The sequence below is a fragment of the Psammomys obesus genome, unplaced genomic scaffold (genome assembly GCF_907164565.1).
Source record: "Psammomys obesus unplaced genomic scaffold, mPsaObe1.curated_primary_1811, whole genome shotgun sequence".
NCBI lineage: Eukaryota > Metazoa > Chordata > Mammalia > Rodentia > Muridae > Psammomys > Psammomys obesus.
This window is the reverse complement of record NW_026585895.1, coordinates 18,295,839-18,303,350: the sequence shown is the minus strand read 5'-3', so window position 1 is coordinate 18,303,350 and position 7,512 is coordinate 18,295,839. Positions and strand designations below refer to the sequence as shown.

The 7,512-nt window shown below is 41.7% G+C and overlaps 1 protein-coding gene across 2 annotated transcripts in view; it reads left to right on the top strand.

The window, feature by feature from the left end:
* Csrnp3 (cysteine and serine rich nuclear protein 3) overlaps positions 1-7,512 on the top strand; it is a 179,087-nt gene that overhangs the window by 7,763 nt on the left and 163,812 nt on the right. The window contains exon 2 of one of the 2 annotated variants that reach the window (XM_055600919.1): positions 6,300-6,461. The gene's annotated coding sequence lies outside the window, so the exon portion shown is untranslated. The remainder of the gene's footprint in view (positions 1-6,299; positions 6,462-7,512) is intronic. The other variant, XM_055600921.1, reaches the window with a different exon arrangement.

Below are 7,512 nucleotides of genomic sequence, written 5' to 3'. Positions count from 1 at the left end.
GAGAGAGAGAGAGAGAGAGAGAGAGAGAGAGAGAGAGAATGAATGTGTATCAGGACCCTATTTAGAAAAACTGGAAAAGAAAAAAAGGAAAGGTGAAAGGAAGAGGGTGACAGGCTGGGAGAAAAAAAAAAAAACAATTCTAAGCAGTGAGGAACCACTGAGAGAATAAGAAAGAGCATGAAGCATGGTTTCAAATGTGCAGACCTCTGGTTTGGATTCTGGCTCTATGATCTACCTCTATGACCTTGGCTTTGATACTAACAATAACAAAAGCTAAATGAACTGGTCTGTACTGTCAGTTTTCTGTTGTGTGAGCAGTCACAAGCATAACTTTAGCCTCTCACATATGTTAGCTCAGAACACTAAGGGACAGAAGTCTTGGGCAGCACTGCTAGCTCTGTCGCTCAGGGTCCCACAGGCTGGAATCAAGGTGTCAGTTCAGCTGAGGTCTTGTCAGCCTGCTGTGGTGGCACAGCTCACTCCGAACTTATCTTGTTGGTGGTAGGCTTCAGCTCCTTAGACTTAATTCTCCTAGAAGCTGTGTGCTCTCCACGCCATGCATTCTTTCTAGCTCCACACAGAGAATCCTTCTCACACAGAACCCCTCTCATCTTTAGTATATATAACCTCTAGGCCAGAAGTTCTCAACCTCCCCTTTAGGAGCTGAATGACCCTTTCCCAGGAGTCACCTAAGTCCATGGGAAAACATAGGTATTTACATTACGATTCATACCAATAGGAAAATTACAGTTATGAAGTAGCAGTGAAAATAATTTTATGGTTGGGAGCTACCGCATGAGGAACTGCATTAAAAGGTTGCAGCATCAGGAATGTTGAGAACCAGTGCTCTAGGCTCAGTCTGAAAGGCTAGGTCATACGCCCTCCCATCAGGTCACTGGTTCACATGTAAATCTCTTTTTTTGCCACACTTCATATGCCTATGGATGTGATCACCAAAGTGACTTCTCACAATTTCCGCAAGTGTGGGCTGAAATAAGCATGTATAGAACCAGGACCAGAGAATGTCAAGGAATGTTTTAGAATCCTGCCAGTCACTTGCCTGAAACACTAGAATTGCAAAATAGGCAAGGTATGTATGTTAACAGTAATTATTAATTTGAATAGCCGATAGATTTATGAGAAAAATTTTAAAGCAGGCTGCATTATTGGCAAAGGTATGGTAAAACCACATCCCAGAGCATCATCAAAGAAACACAGTTTGGCAGTGCCTCTCTGGCAGCCAAACTGGCAAAATGTTTGGAGATGTCAGTACATCCGCTTCTAGGAATCGAATTCATCCTAAAGTTGTGCTCAACAATATAAGATACGGTAAAAATGGCACCGTGATTTACATGTGTTTCCTCTGAATGTGTTTCTTTGAAAAGAGCCCAGCATTCTTCAGAAGCTCAGTCAAGCATTTATAACACAACTAGTCAGTGAAATACTATGCACCCCTAAATACAAAAACAAAATCAAATTAAACAACTAATTATAGAAGGAGATGCTTTTGTGACGTAATTGGCAAAAGCATAGCTTATGAAATTGTGTATGTGATATTAATCCATTCATCGCTTTTCCTGGAGTATGGGTGGGCTTTTGGTAAAGTCTAATGACTTGATGAACAAACATACCAGGACAATTTCCCTCAAGTTGTTGTCAAAACAGCCGAGAAAATTCTTTGAGAGGGTGGAGCTGGCTTCTTGTTGGATGTGGGTCTTGAACAAGGGAATACCCAAACACTGCTGTGCCCACTATCACGAAGGAGAGGGCCCTCAATGGAAGACTTTAATCTTTGACATAACAGCTCTTTGCAGTGGACATTCCTGTCATGGCCACAAAGGCAAACAGTGCAGCTTGGTCCCTCATCCCTAGTTTATCATCCTGCCTTGTGTCAATAATCTGGTTATTTCACTCCCATCAAGTATTTTTTTAAATATAAATTTATGAAGAAGTCAGTTTCTTACAATTCTGTAAGTGTATCCGCCAAGATCAAAAGATTGAGTCTAATAAGGGACTTCTTGATGCCTTGTGAAATGGTGAAGGCCATATACATACATATACAGCCGGTGAAGGCTCTCGCCACCAAACATGATTACCTGAGTTTGATTCCAGAACCCACATGGTGGATGGAGAGAACCAACTCCGGCAAACTGGTAATTTGTGGTGAGTCTTGGGACTACATACTGAAAAAATGTTCTCCGCAGGACTTTGGTTAACAGCTGGCCTGAGGTACAGCCCACCGCAGCATGCACTGAATCCGCTGTTCTACCACCTTTCCTCTAGGGAATCTTTTCCTTTTCAGATTTTAGTTTCCTTTTTTTTTAAGCCACTCAGATCTTAAAATCCAGATCCCACAGATGTGCCTTTAGTTGGGGGATAGGGATGTCACCAGATATGTGGGTAAAAATTGTTCTTCCCAGCTGCCATCCAGAGCTCTGTCACTTTTGGAGCTAGGCGCTCGCATAAGAGCCTGCAGCCAGCCTAGTTTCTTATGCCTCTTGTTCTTTTATGACTAAATCCTTGACAAAAATCAATGCCAAGACCTTTCAAGCTCCCCAATTGTTCTTTTTCTCATTTAGAGATTTCCCTGCCTTCAGAATCTCTCGCCTATGTTTCACCTGCTTTGCTACATGTTCCCAGAATTGTTGAATTTACCTTCGTTTTTATCCTTCCTCTCTCTCTCTCTCTCTCTCTCTCTACCAATTTATCTTTCTTGTTGTTATTTTGTGGTGGTGGCAGTTTCAACCCAAGGCCTTTGTCATGCAAGGTAAGGCCTCTACCACTAAAGACCATTTGCAAGGTCTTCTCCCAACTAGCTATGGCGAACTACTCTCTGATAAGCAAATCAGTTTATGGATTATATGGTAAGTTCTTATGGCAAGCCTTGCTCCAGTGAGAGGGATAAAAGGACGTGAAAAGAACACAGGAGGGTGGTACAGACTTAATGGTCAGTGTATTTGGGTTATGTGTGGTTATTCAGGTGTCTTAGCCCATAATATAAATCTTAAATATGAGCTGTTTTCTCTATAACACTTGTCTGATAATCCAAAACTCGAGGTCTGTGGAGGCACACTTCCTAAGCTCTATACTTTACTAACTTTCTCATTTATATCATCAAGAATCTAGCATATGAGTTCAGGACTTACAATTTTCTGCTCTTAACTCCAGCAACCTACTTTTCTGTTTAGAGTGTCTGGGCACATTTTTAATTACAATACTGTCAATTTAAGTATTTTAATCCAAAGTGTGACTACTCTGTATCTTATTTAATTTAGATTACTGTAACAAAATACCATGGACTGGGTGGATTATTAACAAGAAGAAAAATACTTCTCACTATTCTGGAGGATGGAAGCCCAGGATCAAGATCCCATTATATTCTGTATCTGGAGAGATTTGCTTCCCAGACCATGTTCACTATAATCTCACAGCAGAATGGGAGGGTATTTGAACAGCAGTGAGGGGATCTTAGAAGGAAAGTACTTATTAGCATCCATGACATGATTATTCCCCCACAATTCCACCTCTGTATATTATCACCTTGGGTTAAATTAGTATTCCAACGTTTGTAACATTGTAACAGTGTAGGAACAGAAGCATTCAGACAGTGATCCTCTGATTACAGTACAAATTGTAACTGTTTTTATAGTAGGACTAATACAGTATTCTCACTCCGTAGATTTCAAAAACTGAGAGGGCCCCATATTTTTTTGCATGTAGAAAAGATAAGACCTTGTCATGAAACCCTCAAGTAGGACTTGGGCATATCTGATTTATAGCTGATATACAGCAAACACAACACTCAGTGCTGAGAAATATTAATTAAGCCATCTATATTTCTCAGTCTGTTAACAGTCCCTTCTGGTTAGGAGGTCTCAAAAATTCAGCATCATAGGGCAATTTCAAATGCTACCTAGAATTTTCACTTAGCTGTAGATAAGAAACACTCATTGAAAAACATCATTCACAGTAACTGCTCCAAAGATGCCTCCTTCCCAACCTATTACTGCAGGCATCTCTCTCACCCCCTCATTCCTCCTGCACGGTTCTTCTTGTATTGCCATGAAAGTAATTTTAACATGGCGATTTCAGTAATGTAGCTAGGGTGCAAAAACAAAACAAAACAATACAAATGAACAAACAAACAAAACCAAAACCCAAAACCAAAAATGGGACCAGACTGGTGAAAACAAAGCAAGATGAAATTTTTCCTCTTTCTTCTTTCTTTTTCTCCTGTCACTTCTCCCCTTTTCTCTCCCACCCTCCCTTTTCCCACTCAAATATTCAAGTATACATTTCAGGCTTTCTCTAATTGATACCAGAAACAGAGGTAAGTTTGAGGTTGATGGATGCCTTCTCTCTTAACTCTTGGGGCCTTTAACGCAGGAGTTAGCGTCCCCGGTGTTCATAGTCACACAAAACATCCACAGAGTAAGTGGCCCCTGGACCTGTTTTGGAGATTCAAACAGTACAGTTCATAGGCCACAGAGGGTGAGTTTTAGGAAGAAATCTTATTGTAGACCCAAGGGTGGAGCTTAGGGAAGGGAAGGCAGTGGAGAGTGGCTGGTAGGAGTCGTCCCCTGGGGTGGAGTAATGTCAGGCTTCTAATGAGACATTTATAAGGTTGATGGCAGAAACTGGGGGGAGACGCGGGGAGGTGAACCGGGGTGTCCGTGCGATTGATGGAGGCCTCTTTTGTGTTAGGGGCACTTTAACTTATGCGTTGGGGTGTGGGGTTCATGGAATCATACAAAGCTTTGGCTGAGGCCTTTCCTCCAACCTCAGGTGGGTTTCACTGAAGGTTAGGCTACTACTGGGTGCTCACTGCCCCACCCCAAAGCTACGGAGTCAGTGACCTGTGGGCATGTCTTAAATTGCTACATTGAGGTTTGACTTAAAAGACCACTCCTTTGTAACTCGTACTATCGGGGTTTCTTGTGAATTTGGTTCGCTCCACCAGTTAAGTACTCGTAGGACGGCTGACAAGGCTTTGATACCCCCCCCAGTCAGTTAACCGTCCAAGTCACTGATGCTGACCGTTCTTGTCTGTGTTGTTGAATCAGTCAGATTTGGGCTTTAGATTACAGTTTAGTTTGAAAATTGCTTCTTTAGCTCTGTAAACAAAATCAATAAGTGATAAACAGATGTGGAATATGAAGTCTAGTACAGTAAAGGGCTGCTTCTGGCTATGTAAGCAAGGCACCTGCCAGGTTAGAGTTGGCTAAACTGTGAAAGCATTTAGCCAAAATGACCTAGCCCTACGTCGGCGTCTCTGACACGGACTTTGGAATGTGGTCACCCTTTTACCACATCACAGAACCCACAACTACTTTCTACTTGATTGATAGGATTTTTATTATTGTAGCTATGTATCAGTCTCCCTTAGAAAAGGAATATTTCTTGGTAGCACTGTTACAAATAGCACATGAGAGATATAACGAAGAGGACTGTGTGTTCACAGCTTTCCCTTCTGCCACTGTAGGCATTTGTGTTTTCAACCCCTGATTACCTTAACTGTTTCTCTATAGATGCAGGGAAATTGTTACTCTCGGTGGTTTAATGATTCATCAAACTTGATGTTAACATTTTTTTTTTTTTAATTGTGAATCCACCTGCATCTGAATGGCTCTTCTACAAAGAGTGAAGAAGTTTAAATTAATGTTTTATCTCGCAAAAAGATTTAGGTACTGTAGTCTGTCATGTGTAAAATCTATTCAGCTATCCTTGGCGGAGGCCTTGAGTATTCCCTGTGGCTCTGCTGAATTGACTGGAAACATGATAAGGCATCTAAATTCTGCAGGTATTGCCATTCCTAGCAACCAATTTGATTTTTGATGGACAGAGAGCCCCAGGAAAGCAGATGCCTTTGTACCTGAGGAAAAAGAAATCCCCGACAAGATAGACATACCCTCATCAGTATGCTCCCAGTATGACAGCATGCAAGTGAATGATCCATTTTGTTCTGAACTCTGGCTCTGTCAACGACAGTACAGGATTTGCTAGAGCAAATCAAATAAATGCATTTGGCTTTTGTTTTGGCATTTGGAAACAAGAAGCCGTATTTTCTTGTGCAGCATTCTTATTTCACAATCTTAATTTGAACTCTTTCTTACAGACATTATTGCCAGAATGAGAATGAAAATATAAGAGCGAATCAGGGTGTAGTTGTTGGTAATGCTTTCCAGTGTTGCAGGAAGTGCAGTCTGTGTGGTTCAAAGGACTGGACCCTAACATGTAAGACCTTGGCTATGCAGCCAGTGGGCGCAGATTTCAATGCTCGGCTCCCGTTCCTCCTGCAGGTCCATGTGACAGCTATGAGTGGAATTTTAAAGGGGACGTTTGAAGAAGCTGACAGCGCCTCACTGTGCTCTTCTGTGCAGGAATCAGATGATGACGTTTTCAGCTGGGACAGTGCTGAGAGTCTTGATAGTGTCAATCTGTGCGCACCTGATCATTTACGGGTGAGTTTCTAAAGCTGTATTTCCTGTTTCCTTCTAAATTACACCGGGATGGTTGATTTTTGAGGGCTTCGGCTTGATTCACTGCCTTCTATCTGCTTCCAAGTTCTTTGTCACACAAGTGTATGTGAAGGCATCATTTTGTTTAATTGGTCTTCACGGTGTGTTTCTGCCTACATCTCTAATGGAATGGGTCTAGAGGAGGCGGAACTGAGTCTCATCAGAGGTGAGCAGCTAGCTACTGACAATCATTTCATCTTCAGCTTTCCTAAACAGGTCTTTGTTTGAGAAAGCTAATCACTGAGCCCCTTGTAGCACCTAGTACTGTAATCATAGTCAAGTATTTGCTATCTAAATGCAATACACTCACCTAGACTAGATTTTATTTTTCTAGTTTTGAGAATCAAACCCAGAGTCTTGCAAATGCTAGGCACATACATTGCCACAGCAGCACATCCCCAGGACCTCGGGACAGATGGGTGGGAGGAGAAGAGGGGAAGGAAGGAGAAGGGAGGAGAGAAGAGAAGAGGAGAGACGAGGAGAAAAGGCTGGTTAGATGGCTCAAAGCTAAGGTAGATGCTCTTACTACTCAAACTGATGAACTCTGTCAGATTCCTGGAACCCATGTGGTGGAAGGCGAGAACCAGTGCCTGAAAATTGTCCTATGACCTCCACATACATCCCCACACACCTGTGCTTACACATACAAATGCATAGATGTAAGACAGTATTAGCAATAAATGATTCAAAAAATATATGGTGCTGCAAAATCTAGACTCTGAAAGGCCTAAGATCCTATAGAGAAAGACAAAACTTAGATGTAAGCCTAGGCACATGCTTTAGAGTAAAGATGGCTTCCCTCTCATATACACTTCTTCTATGGAAGATAAGGTGAACAAAAACCTACAGTGTAGTGGGATATGTTCGGGTTTATTATCACACCCATTTTCTAGTTACGTTCATTGTAAAAAGATACATGTAAGTGAAGTTTTGATGTGAGGGAACTTTATCTATCTATCTATCTATCTATCTATCTATCTATCTATCTATCTAT